This window comes from Heptranchias perlo, chromosome 36, assembly GCF_035084215.1.
Source record: "Heptranchias perlo isolate sHepPer1 chromosome 36, sHepPer1.hap1, whole genome shotgun sequence".
Classification (NCBI taxonomy): domain Eukaryota; kingdom Metazoa; phylum Chordata; class Chondrichthyes; order Hexanchiformes; family Hexanchidae; genus Heptranchias; species Heptranchias perlo.
In genome coordinates, this window is record NC_090360.1 from 1453451 (window position 1) to 1474956 (window position 21506).

At 45.3% G+C, this 21506-nt stretch overlaps 1 protein-coding gene across 1 annotated transcript in view; it reads left to right on the top strand.

Moving 5' to 3' along the window:
• The window catches only part of LOC137303909 (glutamate receptor ionotropic, delta-1-like), a 599178-nt gene that overhangs the window by 384874 nt on the left and 192798 nt on the right, over window positions 1-21506 (top strand). The window lies entirely within an intron of this gene.

The window sequence follows — 21506 nt, forward strand, 5'->3', positions numbered from 1 at the left end:
TTTGAAAGAGCTACCAATTAGTCCTACTCCCCCACTTTTTCCCCATTGCACTGCAAATTTTTCCTTTTTAAGTTATTATCCAATTCCCTTTTGAAAGTTATTGTTGAATCTGCTTCCACCGCCCTTTCAGGCAGCGCATTCCAGATCATAACTCACTGAGTAAAAAAATTTCTCCTCATCTCAGCACTGGCTTTTTTGCCAATTATTGTCCCCTGGTTACCGACCCTCCTTCCAGTGGAAACTGTTTCTCCCCACCTACTCTATCAAAACCCCTCATGATTTTGATCACCTCTATTAAATCTCCCCTTAACTTTCTCTGCTCTAAAGTGAACAATCCCAGCTTCTCCAGTCTCTCCACATGACTGAAGTCCCTCATCCCTGGTACCATTCTGGTAAATCTCTTCTGCACCCTGTCTAAGACCTTGACATCCTTCCTAAGGTGTGATGCCCAGAATTGGACGCAATAGTCTGGCTGAGGCCTAACCAGTGTTTTATAAAGGTTTAGCATAACTTTCTTGCTTTTGTACTCAATGCCACTATTAATAAAGCCCAGGATCCCATATGCTTTTTTTTAACAGCCTTCTCAACTTGTCCTGCCACCTTCAAAGATTTGTGTATGTGAACTCCCAGTTCTCTCTGTTCCTGCACCCCCTTTAAAATTATACCATTTAGTTTGTATTGCCTGTTCTCATTCTTTCTATGAAAATGCATCACTTCAATGCTGGTAGGTAGGGAGTTCCAGGATTTTGACCCAGAAACAATGAAGGTGCAATGTGCAAGTCAGTATAGGAATAGTAAGATAAGGGAGGGAAATGTTTGCCTGGAGTGATGTTGTAGGAGGGAAGGATTTTAATTCCTGGGATATTCGGACCAGTTCTGGACCAGGAGTGACCTGAGCTTGGTGAGATTGAAAAGCCTCTATCGAATGGACAAGTTCAGGTAACGTCACAAATTGATAGAACAAAGGTCAAATATAATCTGAAGATTATAATTAGTTTAATTGTGATTATTTTTTGTGCTCATCAAGGTGAGAGACTCAATACCAGAGAACTAAACATGTTCCCACTTTTTAAATTGTGTGTTGAGTATCAAATACTCTTGAGTCTCACATTAGGTACAACATTAGTTAGATATAAAGTAAGATTTCCTTTACACGGTCTCAACAAAGTACTTTAACATCAGTCTCAGAAAACCATCTGCATTGCTCCAGCGTGACCTTTCCAGTATCCACCTGTCACTCTTGAGTCTTGCGATTGCTGACTTGACACTAATTAGTTCCAAATAATGGCTTGTTTTGAGCTAGGAACTGGGCAATGATGACTTCAGACTTATTTCATCCAGAATATTAAAAGAGGTAGCCATGGAAATAGTGGATGCATTAGTTGTCATCTTCTAAAATTCTATAGATTATGGAACAGTTCCTGCAGACTGGAGGGTGGCAAATGTAACCCCACTATTTAAAGAAGGAAGGAGAGATAAAACAGGGAACTACAGACCGGTTAGCCTAACATCAGTAGTAGGGAAAATGCTAGAGTCTATTATAAAGGATGTGATAACAGGACACTTGGAAAATATCAATGGGATTAGACAAAGTCAACATGGATTTATGAAAGGGAAATCATGTTTGACAAACCTACTGGAGTTTTTTGAGGATGTAACTGGTAGAATAGATAAGAGAGAACCAATGGATGTGGTTTATTTGGATTTTCAGAAGGCCTTTGATAAAGTCCCACATAAGAGGTTAGTGTGCAAAATTAAAGCACATGGGATTGGTGGTAATATACTGGCATGGATTGAAAATTGGTTAACAGACAGGAAACAGAGAGTAGGAATAAATGGGTCTTTTTTGGGGTGGCAGGCGGTGACTAGTGGGGTACTGCAGGGATCAGTGCTTGGGCCCCAGCTATTCACAATATATATCAATGATTTGGATGAGGGAACCAAATGTAATATTTCCAACTTTGCTGACGACACAAAACTAGGATTGTGAGTTGTGAGGAGGATGCAAAGAGGCTTCAAGGCGATTTAGACAAGTTGGAATATAATGTGGAAAAATGTGAAGTTATCCACTTTGTTAGGAAAAACAGAAATGCAGAGTATTTTTTAAATGGTGAGAGATTGGAAAATGTTGATGTTCAAAGTGATCTGGGTGTCCTTGTACATGAGTCACTGAAAGCTAACATGCAGGTGCAGCAAGCAATTAGGAAGACAAATGGTATGCTGGCCTTTATTACAAGAGGATTTGAGTACAGGAGTAAAGATTTAAGTACTGCAATTATATAGGGCCTTGGTGAGAACGCACCTGGAGTATTATGTACGATTTTGGTCTCCTTACCTAAGAAAAGATATACTTGCCATGGAGAGAGTGCAACGAAGGTTCATCAGACTGATTCCTGGGATGGGGAGATTGTCGTATGAGGAGAGATTGAGTAGACTAGGCCTGTATTCACTCGAGTTTAGAAGAATGAGAGGTGATCTCATTGAAACATACAAAATTCTTATAGGGCTAGACAGGGTAGATGCAGGGAGGATGTTTCCCCTGGCTGGGGAGTCTAGAACCAGGGGTCACAGTCTCAGGCTAGGCCATTTAGGACTGAGATGAGGAGAAATTTCTTCACTCAGAGGGTGGTGAATCTTTGGAATTCACTACCCCAGAGGGCTGTGGAGGCTCAGTCATTGAGCACATTCAAAACAGAGATCGATAGATTTCTAGATATTAAAGGCATCAAAGGATATGGGGATAATGCAAGAAAATGGCGTTGAGGTAGAAGATCAGCCATGATCTTGTTGAATGGTGGAGCTGGCTCAAGGGGACAGGTGACCTGCTCCTGCTCCTATTTCTTATGTTCTTATGAGAGGGAGATGAAGGAAAAGGGGTTGAAGGGATATGGGAAAAGGGAGGGTAAATGTGATTCGAACTATTTGCTCGTGAGGAGGGAAAACACTGACAAGGACTGGTAGGGCCGAATGGCCTGTTTCTGTGTTGTAACTTCTCTATTTCTATGTGAGGTTTCACAGGACACACACACAATCCCGAACTTTAGCTGCTGGAGTGGAGAGAAGTTTAAAATATGCTGCAATATGTTGTCTCCTTGTTGCAAAGCTGTCTCATCAATACGGAACTCAATTAGAGACAGTTAGTTGGCTGATCTGATCAGGTGGAGCTGTTCTCTCCAGTGCTGAGTTCTGCTGGTTGTGACATTGGGCTCCATTTTAGCACCCACTATCGGGTGCATTCCTGGTGGGGGGGCTCCGAAAATTGGGGAATCCCGGAGCGGGTCGGGAGCCCGGCTCCAACCCACCCACTTCCGGGTTCCCCACTGACGCGCTGACGTTCGCGCGCAGCCCCCGCATGTGGGACTCCCGCCGGCAATTAAAGCCAGCGGGAAGCCACTTGAGAGTATTTATCTTGCTATTTCAGGTCATTAACAGACCTGATTATGGGAATATGTCAGGACGGGTGGGATTTTAGAAACAACTGGGACTGTTGCCCGTACTGGGGGAAACACTCCCAGTTCAAATGGACGTGTTGCAGCCATCAGCCTGTGGCAGCTGCAAAGGTCCATTTGACAGGTGGTGGGGGGAGACCCTCACTCATTGCAGGAGGCCACTCTGTCACTTGGGACAAAGTTTGGCCTCCACCACCCTCCTCCTGACAATCAAATTCACCAACCTGCACACTTACCCCGGGGTCCAGAGACATGTACCGACCTTGCGGACCCCCTCAGATGTACATCTTCCGGATGGGGGCTGCCGTGGCTGCAGTCATGACCTCCTCGGAGGGCGAACAGCATCACCAGCCTCGCCGGCCACGCCGTCCACCTCTGACACGTGGAGCTCCACAACACAGTGCTGTGACACATCCACCTGCACAGCAGGAGGGAGGGCAACCACAGAGAGAGATGCGTCGCAGAAGGCACTACCCTCGCCACAGGGTCCACAGACCAAGGCTCAGCTTCCTGGACCTCTCTGAGCAGCAGTGCACACGGAGGCTCAGAGTCACTCGACATGCAGTCGTGGATATCTGCAGCCTCCTTCATGCCGAGCTGCTCCCGGCTGGCCCGAGCACCATCTTCTTACCTGTCGCTGTCAAAGTCACCACTGCCCTCAACAACTTCTCCTTCGCATCCTTCCAGGGTGCCACCGGGGACATCGCCGACGTCTCTCAGTCGTCTGCACAAAAGAGCCCTGCAAATACACCTACACCCACTCTGCAGTGACACAATGGGTGGCATCAGGTGTGGGTCTTCATAGTGATCCTCAGGAAAGGGCATTATTGCACAAACCAGACAAGATTCGCAAAGACGTGGCAGTAGTGGTGACAATATAATATGTAATGTGAGTTGGTCAGAAATTAAACAGAAGTAAAAACCATGACAAACCCTCAAACACCCTTGTGCATCCCCTTCATGCTCACGACACGTTTGCCTTACGCTGCCTACTGCACATATGTGATGCATGCCCTGTGGCTGCAGCACAGGTAGTGGCAGGTTGAGTGAGGCTGACCGTGAAAGAGATGCATGAGAGGGTGAGTATGAGATAGAGCCATGAGATTGTATGAGGATTGGGTTGAGTGGTAGTGGTGGGATGAGTACTGGCGAGGTGAGTAAGTGCAGGTAAGATGAGGATGAGGTTTGAGTGGGTGTGAGGGGTGATGTGACAGAGTAGTGTTGGCAGTGCAGAAGGAGATGTGGGGTGGGGGCGGTGATGTGGCAGACGGAGTGTAGGGGAATGAGTAAGTGTACTCACTTTGGCTGACCTACTTAGGTCATTGGAGCGCCTCCTGCACTGTATGCAGGTGGGCGATATGTTGGTGGTACAGGTGACCTCCTCTGCCACCTCGAGCCAGGCCTTCCTGGTGGCAGAGGCAGGCCGCTTCCTCCAGCCCGCCGGGGAGAAGATCTCTGTCCTCCCCCTCCTCCTCACCCGATCTAATGATACCTGGAGTAAAGCATCATTAAACCTGGGAGCAGCCTTCCAGCTTTTAGCTTAACATCTGTGGTGGGTAAAATTTTGGAGTCTATTATTAAGGAGACAGTAACGGAACATTTAGATAAGCATAATTTAATAGGACAAAGTCAGCATGGCTTTATGAAGGGGAAGTCATGTCTGACAAATTTGCTTGAGTTCTTCGAGGATATAACGTATAGGGTGGATAAAGGGGAACCAGTGGACATAGTGTATTTAGACTTCCAGAAGGCATTCGACAAGGTGCCACATAAAAGATTATTACTTAAGATAAAAAATCACGGGATTGGGGGTAATATTCTGGCATGGGTGGAGGATTGGTTATCGAATAGGAAGCAGAGAGTTGGGATAAATGGTTCATTTTCGGACTGGCAACCAGTAACCAGTGGTGTTCCACAGGGGTCGGTGCTGTGTCCCCAACTCTTTACAATCTATATTAACGATTTGGAGGAGGGGACCGAGTGCAACATATCAAAATTTGCAGATGATACAAAGATGGGAGGGAAAGTAGAGAGTGAGGAGGACATAAAAAACCTGCAAGGGGATATAGACAGGCTGGGTGAGTGGGCGGAGATTTGGCAGATGCAATATAATATTGGAAAATGTGAGGTTATGCACTTTGGCAGGAAAAATCAGAGAGCAAGTTATTTTCTTAATGGCGAGAGACTGGAAAGTACTGCAGTACAAAGGGATCTGGGGGTCCTAGTGCAAGAAAATCAAAAAGTTGGTATGCAGGTGCAGCAGGTGATCAAGAAAGCCAACGGAATGTTGGCTTTTATTGCTAGGGGGATAGAATATAAAAACAAGGAGGTATTGCTGCAGTTATATAAGGTATTGGTGAGACCGCACCTGGAATACTGCATACAGTTTTGGTCTCCATACTTAAGAAAAGACATACTTGCTCTCGAGGCAGTACAAAGAAGGTTCACTCGGTTAATCCCGGGGATGAGGGGGCGGACATATGAGGAGAGGTTGAGTAGATTGGGACTCTACTCATTGGAGTTCAGAAGAATGAGAGGCGATCTTATTGAAACATATAAGATTGTGAAGGGTCTTGATCGGGTGGATGCAGTAAGGATGTTCCCAAAGATGGGTGAAACTAGAACTAGGGGGCATAATCTTAGAATAAGGGGCTGCTCTTTCAAAACTGAGATGAGGAGAAACTTCTTCACTCAGAGGGTGGTAGGTCTGTGGAATTTGCTGCCCCATGAAGCTGTGGAAGCTACATCATTAGATAAATTTAAAACAGAAATAGACAGTTTCCTAGAAGTAAAGGGAATTAGGGGTTATGGGGAGCGGGCAGGAAATTGGACATGAAGCTGAGTTCGGATCGGTCAATGCCCTGTGGGTGGCGGAGAGGGCCCAGGGGCTATGTGGCCGGGTCCTGCTCCGACTTCTTGTGTTCTTTAGATTTGTGGTTGGGATCAGATCAGCCATGATCTTGTTGAATGGCGGAGCAGGCTCGAGGGGCCGATTGGCCTACTCCTGCTCCAATTTCTTATGTTCTTATGTTCCCCCAGGCTGCTCCATGCTGTAATTTTTCCTATTTGTTGCAGCATCTGTCAGTGGAGGACTGCCCCTTTAAATAAAGCTCCTCCAGCTGACAGATCTTACTGCGCATGCGCAGCCCGCCCGCCGTGCAGATCAGCAGCGGGGAACCCGGAAGAGCAGGTAAGTGGATCCAATTTGGCTGCGTTTGCGCGCGGGGCAGACTGATTTCACCAGGCGCGTTACCCACGCGCCCAATAGCCCCCCCGCCACGAACCCGCAGCCCTGGCAATATCGAGCCCATTACCTCAGAATGTTGCTTTGGTCTGTGAGTCGCTGGCCACTGTTTCATTCAACTTCTTACCTGTTCCATTCATGAAATTATTACATCGTTGTGAAATGTGTTCAACTGAAACTAAGTAGAGGTTTGTGCCACTAGAAGGAGTTTTTAAAAAGTTGCACAATGTACAGTATTTATAATCCTTGAGCTTTGTTCAAATTCCTCTCACTCTTGTGGTTTGCCAGAGTGGGATTGACAATATGACACCAATTTGTACCAAATAATGGAGTTTTCTGCTGGAACCACGTTCTGAAGCCCAGAAGAACTCTGATATGTTATTTTTGAAGGTCATCGGCTGTTCAAGCATTGGTCAGTGATTGGTTAACACATTCATATGAAATTCCCTTGTTAATTTAACAAAGGGGCAATCCATCATATTAAACATGTCCCCTATCAAATATTAACATTTGCTTTAAACCATTTCTAACATAAACCAGTTCATAGACATGATTCTCAGTAACCAGTTAACATGATTCTGGCTGGTGGTGCTGAATGGATGCCTCTGATTGTTGGTACAAAGGAATTAAAGAAAGATCAGTACTTGCAGTGAATCAAGGCACAATCTCTCGATTGCAGATTCGAACACACTGGAAAACAACCTTGAAATCTTTGCACAGAGAGAAACATTTCAGTACACAAACTATCATTAACCAATTTCAGTACACAAACTATCATTAACCAATTGTATTTTAAGCAGTATTTTGGTCCGTGGGGAAACCTTGTTGGCAAAGTCATTCTGCGAGCTAAGTAGTGTGTTGTGGGAGTCGAGCCAAATCCACAGCTGTCATTGGTGACAGTTATCAGCAGTGACTGTTGTCACTAATTTTCTGCAATGGACTTGAGTAAATTTACACAACGATATCCCAGATCGGAGAGTGAGGGAAAAGCATTTTCAGTTGACACTGTGTTAAGTAAAGATACATTTCTTTGAATATCAATTTGTCTACTTTAAACAATAATTTCCTCAATTCAATTAATACAAATACTTGAAAGATGAACATTCATTACTTGGCATTGATTGATCAGTGTTGATCTACATTGTTTTATACAGCGGCAGGAAGTCATACACTTCTGGTCTGACTGCAGCACTTGGTGTGGTTTAATGGTGTGTCTATGTTTATATATTAAAGGGGAAGTTAATGGAATCCTGGTGCTTTCTTTGAGATACAGCAGGTTTCAAGTGACGATAACCTGCTGCCTCCAAATCCTTTCTGGGATTCCTTTTTTTTTGCTCTGTATGTTTTGGTGAAAACTCAGTGGAAACTGGGAAAAAGAAAATGACCACAATCAGCCTGTAAATCACCTGGTCCCAGGACCATTTTGTCGGCTCCTCTCCAGGGTCTGAGATATCAAAAATCAAATATGTCTTAAAGAATGAAACAGTTCCTGACCATTGGGAGCTTTCTCACTCCGTACACAGAAGGCTGTTGGCAGCACCTCGTGACATCATGCGGCTGGTGTGTGGCGTGTAGCATGTGGCATGATGTTGGCGTGTGACGTAACGCTGGCTTGTGGCACTGGTGTGGCGTTGCTCTCACTGAAAGTCTCCCAAAATGGCAGTCACGAACTATTGCAGTGTTCCACTTAATATCTTTTTTAATGCAGAGCTGCCTTGAGGGCCATCCAGATCCTGCCAGTGAGATCTATCATTCATCCTTATTTAATTCTTGTTCGTTACAGGAAGCAATTAATCATTAACAGTAAATTTTAAATGTAATACCTGGTGTTTTACCTCTCTGATTCATTCAGTAATTCACATGAAGATGTCAGGTTCTGTGAATACTTTATTTACAGCAGCTTTTCTAACTCAGTCACTGCTCCCCATCCGTTGCAATGACTGCTGCTGTATGTACATCTATAATAGGTACAGGTAGTTGCTCAGCTTGGATACTAGATGTCTCAGTTCTAGGAGTTACTAGCTCAGCTACCTGTAGCTGCTTCAATCTCACAATTTATCCTCTATAACAGTCAAAGACACATTTCCTGTCCCCGTTTCGATGGTCCTTTTATAACCATCTCCATATTGAAGGGCTCTGTCCTCATTCCTGAGGGGCAGAACATCTGGAGCTGCTCATTGAATAGCTCCATGGGGTGAAAATGATGCACAGCATTTCTTACTCCCAAATTTTCAAAAAGTTTGCCAAAGAATTTTTTTAATGAACACAACTGTTTAAATTCCAGAGCGTGAGATAATTCCTTGTAGCTGATTTTTAAAAAATCAAACTTTTTATTCTGAGCTTTTCATTATGGGTGTGAAGGTTAATGGCTATGGTTTCTTCAAGAATAGAAGCATAAAATTATACAGAAGTAGGCCATTCGACCCATTGTGCCTGTGCTGGCTCTTTGAGAGAGCTATCCAATTAGCCCCACTCCCCTGCTCTTTCTCCATCGCCCTGCAAATTTCTCCTTTTCAAGTATTTATCCAATTTCTTTTTGAAATATTTTTAAATATTGAGATGGGTTAAGGCCAATGCACGATACAAACTTTAGCATCTTCCCATCAACGGTAACGTCCTTAACAAACAGGCTGGTCCTTGGGGTTAGCATATCGCCTGGAAGACAATACCTCAGGCAAAACACTGGTGCACTGGAATGTCAGCCTAGGTGATGTGTTCAAATCCTGGAGTGGGGCTCAAACCAACTACCTACTAACTCAGAGGCAAGAATGCTGCCAGTAAGGTAAGCTGGCCTATCGCTGGGACTCATCTATATGTAGGTATAGCTGGTAGTGACCATCACACAGGGGCTGAACGTGGCTGCAGAGCTATAAAGCGTGGACTGGCAAACTGGAATTAGCTGATTGAGTCTATCTTTCCTACAGAACATCTCAGAGTACACACATGGCATTAACATCCACATGACAGTAGAACCCTCTCAGCACACATGTGGTTTAACTCCATGTAACCCATTGCCTCTCTCCTCTCCCTCCCGTGCTATATTATAAAATGATACAGTTTGAACACTGTGAAACAAGAAATCACAGCAATGAGTGGAAAAAGGCACCAGCAATCGCCTGATCTCTTCCATCTCTGCCTGTCCACGATGCTGTCAGGCCCCAGGCTGGTTACTTTTCAGTTTTTAGTATTTGTGATTAATTGGCATTAAGATAAAAATCTGTGCAAGATTTGACTTGTTTTAAATGTTTTCACAGTTAAATGGAGAGACATTGGAATACAGTTTTAGTCATTTTTAATTCAGTTTGTAAATCACCTCTATTTAAAAAAATTATCTTGACTGCGAAATATGAAGAGAGGGATCTTGGAGTAATGACCCTGCCCATAACACGTACCAAAACATCTGGTGCGATGCCCAATACTGTATGTGGAGGAGAAGTTGGGGGAATGAATGGCACCCCAGAGGATTGACTGCTCCTGATCATCTCAGAACAAACTCAATTTTAATGAGTTCATGCTGCAACAATCAAAGTGATGTATAGGCATTTTGTGGTACTAAACAAGGCACCTTTTCACGAACTAATAGATGACAGGTTTCTTTTTCAGAAGCTTTAAGAACCGCACAGGCCCTCTCATGAGATGGCAGCCAGTGCCTGCTTGATGTAATCCACAAACATCCCATAGTAAATCTGTTACATTTCATTAATTGGATTATTGGCTATTACACCCACCGGAGGAAGGGCTTCAAAGATCCAGTAGAAATTCAAAAACACGCTGGAACCGCCATATTAGGGAACTTTCTAGAGAAACTTGCTTAGAGAATACCTGCTCCAGAGGCACCATGGGAGATTTGTGCTGAGCAGCTGTCATATTTGCTTCATTACCAGCATTGCCAGCGTTCATTTCATATCATTACCTTCAACTTTTATTAAAACTTAGAATGAAAATCAATTTTCTGTGTCAGATGAGCTGTTGTGCAATGATCCCTAGTGTCGGGGACTGAGGAACGACTGGAGAAACTTAAGCTTTTCTTCAACAATTAGTGTATAAAAGGCAAAACTGGAAAACTATTTCAAACTGAATATAGGACAAATGGACAGGGTCAATACAGCAAGTGGAAAATGTAGGACAGATGTCAGGAAGTTCTCCTTCACAAAGAAGGTCTACGACACAAAGTACATTTCTACATCAGATGGTGAAGCAAAACTCTGGGCATATTTTAAATGGAGTTGCTGCTGTGATGGGGGGGAGGTTATGGGATATCTTCAATTGATGAGCTAAGAGGTTAATGGTCTACCTCACCAGCAATTATTTGTGATAACAGTGGATCATCGTGTCAATAACACAATCAAGTGTCTTGTAAGGCTCACATCTTTGTATCTGTACGTGTCTGTCAATGCACAGCTCCCCAGTGAGGTCTCAGGTCTAAACTGGATATATTTCAAGATCCCAAAATAGTAAATTTAGCTTCAGAAATGCATTGCTATGTAGTAACAAAATGGATAACTTGTTTTGTTTGATTTGGGGTGGTGAAGTGGGAAGGCGGTGAGGAGTAGCCATGAAACGAGATCGGAGGTAGACAGTCTTGGATAAACATTAGCAGCTTTCTGTAAGATTAATGATTCAGCCCTGAGTGGTTCAGGCACGTTTGTCATTTTGTGCTTTGATTTTCTTCCCTTCTTCCTGTTGTACCCACAAAGTCCTACAGATAGGTGTTTGGTATTTGTCTTATTACTGGGGTCGAGCAGTCGAACGCAGTAGACACAAATCACGTTATCAAACGGTAACATGGACACAGTAGCACTACAGGACAGGCTGCAAAACGTTCATTTTCACTGTCAGTGACCCACAGGAGTAGAGAGAGAGGTCCCACATCAGGGCACCCTTTAAATATCAAAGTATTCCAATTAGCTACAACACATTTAATTTCTTTGGTCTCTTTCTGTGTTTTTTAAATTAATGTTAACCCAATCATTCATTGAGGAGATGGCCATGAATTTATTTAGCACAATGTCACTTCTTAGAAAAGTCTCAAAATACTTCACACACAGTGAGTTACTTTGAAGTGCAGTGACTGTTGTTATGTAAGCAAACAGTGCAGTCCTTTTGCACACAACAAGATCCCACAGTTAGTAGTGACATGAATGAGCAGTTAATCCAATTTTGGGTGGTGTTGGTTGAGGAAGGATTGTTGGCCTGATCACCAGGAGAATCCTCTGCTCTTCAAATCGTGCCTTGGAATTTATTGTATCCACCTGAACAGAGAGATAGGGCTCGGATATAACATCTCACATACCTCCAACAGTGCGGCACTCCCTCAGTACTGACCCTCCGACAGTGCGGCACTCCCTCAGTACCGACCCTCCGACAGTGCGGCACTCTCTCAGTACCGACCCTCCGACAGTGCGGCACTCCCTCAGTACCGACCCTCCGACAGTGCGGCACTCCCTCAGTACCGACCCTCCGACAGTGCGGCACTCCCTCAGAACCGACCCTCCGACAGTGCGGCACTCCCTCAGTACCGACCCTCCGACAGTGCGGCACTCCCTCAGTACCGACCCTCCGACAGTGCGGCACTCCCTCAGTACCGACCCTCCGACAGTGCGGCACTCCCTCAGTACCGACCCTCCGACAGTGCGGCACTCCCTCAGTACCGACCCTCCGACAGTGCGGCACTCCCTCAGTACCGACCCTCCGACAGTGCGGCACTCCCTCAGTAGAGCATTGGACTGTCAGCTGAGATCATGTGCTCAGTTTTGGAGTGGGGCGTCATCCCATGACCTTGTGACTCAGAGGTGAGAGTGCTACCAACCGAGCCAAACTGACAGTTAGGATTGGATTGGAGTAAAAGGAAGTTAATAGACATCAGCTTCAGCTTGACCTGTGTCTGGTAATTCCCTTAAATCTTCAGCTCCCCTCCACCATTTCCCCTTTAACACCATCAGCACTTACTGTATGAACAAAAACCTAAATAAAAGTCAAAGTTGATAAATTTCTTAGGTTGATTTTAAAATGAATCCTGATGTTGAGATTTCCTGTTTAAAGATAAATTGGCCCCACAGTAATGCTAAACGATACCTGGCAAAACACACACGTGATTCATTCCCTTGCATTGGACTAACGCACAATAGACTCCGACTTTCTAAGTGTCCCGACAGAGCCAGCCTATCTCAGCCTCCCGACGATATTTGCCTTGTAATGGTTGCTGGAGATTCAGACCCTTACACAAGGCATGTCGGAAACTGCTGGAAGCAGTAGAGGTCAAATGTGAGACTGTCAGAATCCCATAGACCTGCAGGTCCACTCAGTCCTAGCTGGGGACGAGAAACTTAACGGAGGAATGTCCAGAATTTGTAGTCTGGATACAGAGGTTGGGAAATAGGAAAAGTGGAAGAGAGGCAATTGTGGGATACAGGCTGGGACAAGTGTGAGCAGAAATAGAGAATGACACAGGAAATTTATACTGGGTAGGAAAAAAATAAGGATGTAAGTGAGAGAAGTGAGCTTGGATAAATAAAGTACTTAAAGTGATAATGGGAAGAGAAGAAATGACAAGAGGCATAAAACACACAAGATGGTTATTGGCGTTAGTGTGAGAGCAACAGAGACCAGAGAAATGAATAGATCGATAAAGTGACATGGAAAATGGGTGGAAAACCTAATAAAAGGTAATATGATTTAATCTAGGAAGCAGTGTTTTAGCAGAGGAATTACAAACTTGGTTTCTACTGTTTTTCAGTGATGAGTCTCAGAAAATCCCTGACTAACTGAAAGTATGAAATATGAACAGTTGGGCAGTGTTGGAGAGTCGAGGTGTTGGGAGTCTGGATCACACATATGACTTCCCCTCACTGTGTGTTCTTCCTCTTGACTGAACCATCGAGGGAAGCTGAGAGGTGAGCTGAGTGATCACACTACAAGTGGGCAGAGGAATAGCTTTAACCGCAGGCATCTCCTTTCCACCAGCCTGGCTGGCTCAAACGTGTATGGACAAAAAGTCACCAGCTCACCCACTCAGTTGTGAAATGGAGCATGTCGAGAAGAGAAAAGTAACTTTTGTTTTTATTAAAGAGTCATGAAAGTTGTGGTTAAGTGGTGCAAAACAGGAGTTAATGGACTTGTAAAGATTGTTATTCCTCAAAGCCTCCCTGAGTCGGTCCCCACGGTACCCAGTGGTTTGTCTAATACAGATGGTTGGGCATTAGTAACCCATGAAGCAGTAAATTGCACTGTTGGAAATGCATAAGAATTTCTGAGTGACATAAAACAGCCTGAGGGAGCCTGTACACAGGTCCTGGAAGAGATGGGATTCCATACAAAGTGACGAGGTTCTCTTGTTTAAGAATGATACCTGGATAACAAGTGGGGTCATGGTGGGTTTAGAGAGCTACATATTAGGAGACTTACAGGCAGATCTGCGATGAAAACGTGGACATTGCAGTGAGTGTTTGGATCAGGAAAGATCTGACTGATAATACTACAAATGCTAACGGTGTTAAGAAAGAGACGGAGTTGAAAGGAATGCACTTATGCAAGGCCGCTGCTGAGGGCTGGTTGAAGGGCGAATTAATCTGGTAGAGAACAATAGCAGGGTTGGGTGGGGGCGGGCTTCTGGCATCTTTGAAGCTGCACTTAAGGAGATGGGAGAAAAGATGCATCAATAGCACTTGGAGTGATGGTCTATGGAATTTGACAATAAAAGGGAAGCTGTGGAAATGGAAGAATTTTGGAAATAAAGTATTGGGAACGGGAGTATTTCCCCCTTTAGTAAGAAATAGCTTTTGACACTATTCGGAACGATGGCTACTTGTGATTCTCCTGAAAATTATTTCATGAAACATAGGGGGAGAAATTCAACTGATGGCTGCCCATTTTTCCAGTGTAAAGTTGACGTTAGACTCAGTATTGCATGTTCTGCCTTACCCGAACTGCGCTGGCTGTGCACCGAGAACATATTGGTTCGGGTGACTTTTAGTCATCCCGGGCGCTTGCCTGAAATGGGCATTTGGCTCCATAAATATGGAAAAAGGGGCCCTATACCAGTTGTGGAATTCCAAATGCGAAATTCAGGTACAGAAGGACAGAACCCTGAGTTTATAATCAGGAGGACAAAATGTTTGGAAAGCTCAATTCATTGTGAAGGTGATTGTGATCACAGGAAAAGGCTTCATGGAGATGTTGCAGTCAGGATGAAATGAATGACTGTCCTATCTTAATACGGGCATGAAGGAGACATATGGAGATGGATTTACACCTTTCTTGTTTGAGAGATTTTCTAAGAATGCGCATACTGGAAGTGAATTCCCGAGAGTAACAAAGGCCCTTCTTTATATAAAGGATGTTGGAGATGGTTATTAGGGATGTAATTAATAAACATTTTATACAAGAAGAGTTGCTTCTCCCAGTGTAGACATTGTGAATGTATGTAATTCATCCATGCAGAGGATGATTTATAATATATCAGATCTCATTCATATTCCATTTGTTGTAAATTCCCCCCTCAAACTGATAACTGCATGGCGATGTGTAACTCCACTAGTGCAGTCAGCAGCTACAGGTATTTTACCATGCGAATAGTTTCAGTTACGCAGCTTTTTTTTATGGGGATTAAGACTAAAACATAAATACTGTTGAATTTATGAAGCTAATTTAATCCTGGACACTATATGCACTTTGTTCTACACCTGCTGAATTGTCAAATCAGTCGCAAGAAAACCTTCCCAGACTGTCCTTCGAATCAAGTGTTAGCCAAAAGGAAGTAACCGTTCCCACGGTTACAGCTGTGGCTCGTTTTCTTTTAGAGTAGGCAGCAGTTTTGGACAATTTTAGATATTTAATGGTATCACCTACTTTCAGCAAGTACAAATTTGCAGGGCCATTGGGAAAGGGCAGGGCATGGGACTAATTGGATATCTCTTTCAAAGAGCCAGCGCAGGCACGATGGGCCAAATGGCCTCCTTCTGTGCTGTCAGATCCTATGATTCTATAATATTTAAACTGGAAATTGTATTATTTGTAGAGAGTGCCTTTGTTCAATGATGCAAAGAAAGTAAATGCCAACGGATCCCCTGTGTGTGTGTGTGTGTGTGTGTGTGTGGAGTATCTAGATAATTACGTACCTGATGCACTTCAGATTGAGTAAGGGTCAGGCCTGGTCAGATCAGCAGCAGGAACTGGGCCAAGGCTGTCAGTTGAAGCCTGGTTAATAAAGGGACTGCAGTAAATCCACACACTGGCCGAGAGTCTCCTCCTGGGAGTTAGACCTGAAAATGCACCCAACGTTGCCCTCATTTTGCTGATGTCAAGTTACTCCCAAGTATCCTCCCAAACTCATCAGAATATGCCTGAACATGAGTGCAAACCAACGTAAACAATTGGACCCCAAGGAAAGCACCAAACTCACATCATATATTTCTTCTTTTTAAGTATGAAAATTTAAGTTTCAATTCATTCAACCATCATTCATGCCCATCAGACACAGCATGTTTAAGAACCTGCAATCGGGGAAGCTTTTCAATTTTTAATGTGACTTTATACTAATGTCATAAAAATCTATTCAAAGAAACAGAAAATACAGAGCAGGTCAGTGAGGATAAATTTTTTAAAAAGACACTCAAAAAATTACAATTAAACACCAGAAGAACGACTTTCTTTCCTGCTGCGTCTGAAAAACCTGGTCATAATTTGAAGAGACCCGCCCCGAACTAGTGCAATTGGAAGATAGTCGCATTTGAGAGTTGGGGCGTGGTTAATTTTGTGGGTGGAGATTGATTCGGACGAAGGGCTTGACAGATGGACGTAAAAGGTCGAGAGACTTGGGCGTATTATAGTTACACACGTAACTCACTCACACCCAAAATTTATTTGGTAAGCCGTGTAATTGGTTTGTGTCCTGGTCACACACCTCTCTGGGCAAATGCGAAGGACACTCCCAGCCACAGTACTTTTAAGCAGTAAATATTAATTGCTAACATTTCATCTCAAATGACTCCATCAACTCAGGTTTTCTCTGGGTCCCGCTGTTTATACTCCTCTGCTCCTTCTCCGTGTTAATGATCTGCTCGATCAGTATCCCACCCTATTCATCCATTACAGATCCACTCTTTCAGATCGTGCAGCCTTCTGCCCTCTCTCAATGGAATGGTTGAATTCCTTCATCTTGATCTCCTTCATCCTCTTTGATGGGGCAGTTAAAACCTTGGTCCTTTCAATTCTTCAAAGACACTGTGGTAAATTTCCAACTCCCGTCTCTCTGATCCCTTAGGCTTGGGTCCACTGCATGGTGCTGTCTGCTGGCAGCACTGAAAGGAAGGTTGACCTCACAAGTTCTTTATATCTCTTGTAAATGCAAGCTTTACTTTTTACCTTAGACTGTCTTCATCTATTGACATTCACAGCTTTGATATCTCCTCTGTTCTCAAATGAAGCTCCTCCGTTGTCTTCAAAAAGTTTCGTTTCCACTTTTACACCAAGAACCTTTTTTATTCCCTTCACCAATTCTTAACTCTACAAAGCTAGAGTCTGTCCAAGTGTGCGATACTGCTCCCATATCTGGGAAGGTACTTCCAACACTTCTCGCACTCCTGGCTCACGTACAAGAAGCATCTCGTCAGTGATAGCTGATCCTTCTCTAGCTTCCAACCTGCATCCCTACCACTCACTGGTTTTTGTCTCCCTCTATTTTATCAATACTACCTTGGTTATTGCTCCTAAACTCCGAATACACTGCATTAAATGTTCTTCCACCTCACCCTGCACCCTTCCTGTGTTGAATTCAAGATGAATCGCAGCATCTTCGATTTCAGCTCATTCTTTCGTCGGACCTCAAAACTGTGTGACCGCTTGTCTCCCTCCACCTTCCTGTGTTCCATGCAAATTGGAGCCTGGCGAAATCCTGAACTGTGGGCCTAGGGATATCACACCAGCTTTAAAAATCTAAAATGGAAGGGGGGTGGCTAGTGAGAACTCTGGTGATCGTCGAGTGTTCACCGGGAACATAAAATGGGTAAATGATAAAATGATTCAGCTACAAGAGCAGGAAGAGGTTCAACAGCAGTGGCCAATATCGGCAGGTAAAACCATCACTGTAATGAAACTCATTGGGCACGATTTTGACCCCGAGCCGGGAAGGCGGCAGGGGGTCATATTGGGGAGGGGAAACCTGGGATGACGGGTTTCCTGGACGTCCTTACGATTTTGACTTAACAACGTCTTTTATTTTTTTTGTCGGTTTGTGTCCGAGTGACCGGCTGATTGACAGGCTGGTCTCAGCTGGACAGGAGAGCAGCCAGGGAGAGGATGTGTTTAGGTAAGTCTTCAGGTATGTCTTTGTTTGGGGGGCACGGGGGCATGGGTTGGCATGGGGCATAGGTTGACACAGAGCATAGGTTGGCACGGGGGGAGTCAGTCATGGGGGGAGAGATCGGGGCTCAGTCACGGGGGGGTGTCGGCATCGGGGGGGGTCATTGCGGGGGTCCTCACGGGGGTCCACGATCGCTGGGGTAGATCGGGGTTGGGGGTCTGTGATCAGGGTCAGGGATCCGTGATCATTGGGGGTGAGGATCGGGGTTGGGGGTCCGTGAACGGGATCGGGGGTCCGCGATCATTGTGGGGTCGCTGCAGGTAGGCTTGTTGGGCCTGGGGGAAGCACTCCTGCTCCTCCCACAAGCTGTGCCAGAAAGGCACCTACCTGTTCGTCTCAAGCCTTTTCGCCTCCTTTCACGAGGTGTGAGACAGAAGGCCCTGGAATCCCGGCGCCCCGGGGTTGAAATCAGAAACTATGGGAAAATGGAGGTCCGAAGCCCCCTTGTAAGGGTTTAAGGCCCGACCTGCCTCCTGGGAGAGGGTTAGTTGCCTGCCCCTCGTCCCGCCCCAGTGAAAACTGGAAATGGGCGGGTTGGAGGCGAGTTGGGGGTGGGTCTGAAATGGTTGAAATTTTGAATGCCCCCCCGCCCCCAACCCACCCATTTTTCACTGTTAAAATTGTGCCCATTGTATCTTTAACCAATGGATCAGATCAAAGCTCTACAGTCCTACCGCACCCAATTGTGAATGGCGGTGGACAATTAAACAACTAACGGGAGGAGGAGGCTCCGTAAACATCCCCATTCTCAATGATGGCGGAGTCCAGCACGTGAGTGCAAAAGACAAGGCTGAAGCGTTTGCAACCATCTTCAGCCAGAAGTGCCGAGTGGATGATCCATCTCGGCCTCCTCCCGATATCCCCACCATCACAGAAGCCAGTCTTCAGCCAATTCGGTTCACTCCACGTGATACCAAGAAACGGCTGAGTGCACTGGATACAGCAAAGGCTATGGGCCCGACAACATCCTGGCTGTAGTGCTGAAGACTTGTGCTCCAGAACTAGCTGCGCCTCTAGCCAAATTGTTCCAGTACAGCTACAACACTGGCATCTACCGGACAATGTGGAAAATTGCCCAGGTATGTCCTGTCCAGTAAAAGCAGGACAAATCCAATCCGGCCAATTACTGTCCCATCAGTCTACTCTCAATCGTCAGCAAAGTGATGGAAGGTGTCGTCGACAGTGCTATCAAGCAGCACTTACTCACCAATAACCTGCTCACCAATGCTCAGTTTGGGTTCCGCCAGGACCACTCGGCTCCAGACCTAATTACAGCCTTGGTCCAAACATGGACAAAGAGCTGAATTCCAGAGGTGAGGTGAGAGTGACTGCCCTTGACATCAAGGCAGCATTTGACTGAGTGTGGCTCCAAGGAGCCCTAGTAAAAGTCAATGGGAATCAGGGGGAAAACTCTCCAGTGGCTGGAGTCATACCCAGCACAAAGGAAGATGGTAGTGGTTGTTGGAGGCCAATCATCTCAGCCCCAGGGCATTGCTGCAGGAGTTCCTCAGGGCAGTGTCCTAGGCCCAACCATCTTCAGCTGCTTCATCAATGACCTTCCCTCCATTATAAGGTCAGAAATGTGGATGTTCGCTGATGATTGCACAGTGTCCAGTTCCATTCTCAACCCCTCAGATAATGAAGCAGTCCGAGCCTGCATGCAGCAAGACCTGGACAACATCCAAGCTTGGGCTGATAAGTGGCAAGTAACATTCGCGCCAGGCAAGTGCCAGGCAATGACCATCTCCAACGAGAGAGTGTCTAACCACCTCCCCTTGACATTCAACGGCATTACCATCGCCACATCCCCCACCATCCTGGGGGTCATCATTGACCAGAAACTTAACTGGACCAGCCGTATAAATACTGTGGCTACAAGAGCAGGTCAGAGGCTGGCTATTCTGTGGCGAGTGACTCACCTCCTGACTTCCCAAAGCCTTTCCACCATCGACAAGGCACAAGTCAGGAGTGTGATGGAATACTCTCCACTTGCCTGGATGAGTGCAGCTCCAACAACACTCAAGAAGCTCGACACCATCCAGGACAAAGCAGCCCGCTTGATTGGCACCCCATCCACCACCCTAAACATTCACTCCCTTCACTACCGGTGCACTGTGGCTGCAGTGTGTACCATCCACAGGATGCACTGCAACAACTTGCCAAGGCTTCTTCGACAGCACCTCCCAAACCCGCGAACTCTACCACCTAGAAGGACAAGAGCAGCAGGCACATGGGAACAACACCACCTGCACGTTCCCCTCCAAGTCACACACCATTCCGGCTTGGAAATATATCGCCGTTCCTTCATCGTCGCTGGGTCAAAATCCTGGAACTCCCTTCCTAACAGCACTGTGGGAGAACCTTCACCACACGGACTGCAGCGGTTCAAGAAGGCAGCTCACCACCACCTTCTCAAGGGCAATTAGGGATGGGCAATAAATGCTGGTCTTGCCAGCGACGCCCACATCCCATGAGCGATTTAAATAAAAACTACTGTGGAACTCCCTGATGCCCAATCTTGTTGTTAATGTGATTGTTAGCTGGGAGTTAGAGCCAGTTTGCACCAGGAAAATCAGCCATTTTTCACGTTTTGCTTTGTGTCTGAAATAATTAAAGGCATCGTAGTCTACTGTGGATGAGCAATTATACATGGAGGGCCTAATTGTAATATGGGTCACACTCCTTTTGTAGGAGAATTTGCATGCAAGCAAATGGGAATTGCAGCCTGTAATCAGAGAACAAAACATTTTAATCACTCTTTAGTTAAAGCTTAAATGTGAAAACTGTCAAATTATGAAAATGTTGTAACAACCTATTAAGTGCAACAATAACAGATCTTTTCAACTAACAAAAGATTTGAAAAATAACCCTTTTCAGCCACTGTCATTTCTTCACAACAAATAGACTCCCAGATAAAGTATTTAACACCTTCAAAACAAGCTGTAGGGGCTCTGCTACTGGACTAGTGAATTTATCCAGTGAGTAGCTGAGCCATTTACACCGGGAAGGTCTGAGGCCCAATCTCTGCTCTATGCTGAGCCCACAGTCAGTCACAGCACAACTGGGTTGGTGAAGGGTCCCTGGACATGTGTTAATATTTGCAGGAGGTCCCTGGACATGTGTTAGTATTTGCAGAAGGTCCCTGGACATGTGTTAGTATTTGCACAGGGTCCCTGGACATGTGTTAGTATTTGCTGGGGTCCCTGGACATGTGTTAGTATTTGCAGCGGATTCCCTGGACATGTGTTAGTATTTGCAGGGGTCCCTGGACATGTGTTAGTATTTGCAGGGGGTCCCTGGACATGTGTTGGTATTTGCAGAGGGTCCTTGGCACATGTTCGTATTTGCAGGGGACCCCCAGACACGTGTTAGTATTTGCAGGGATTCCCTGGGTATGTGTTAATATTTGCAGGGATTCTCTGGGCACATGTTCGTATTTGCAGGGGGTCCCCGG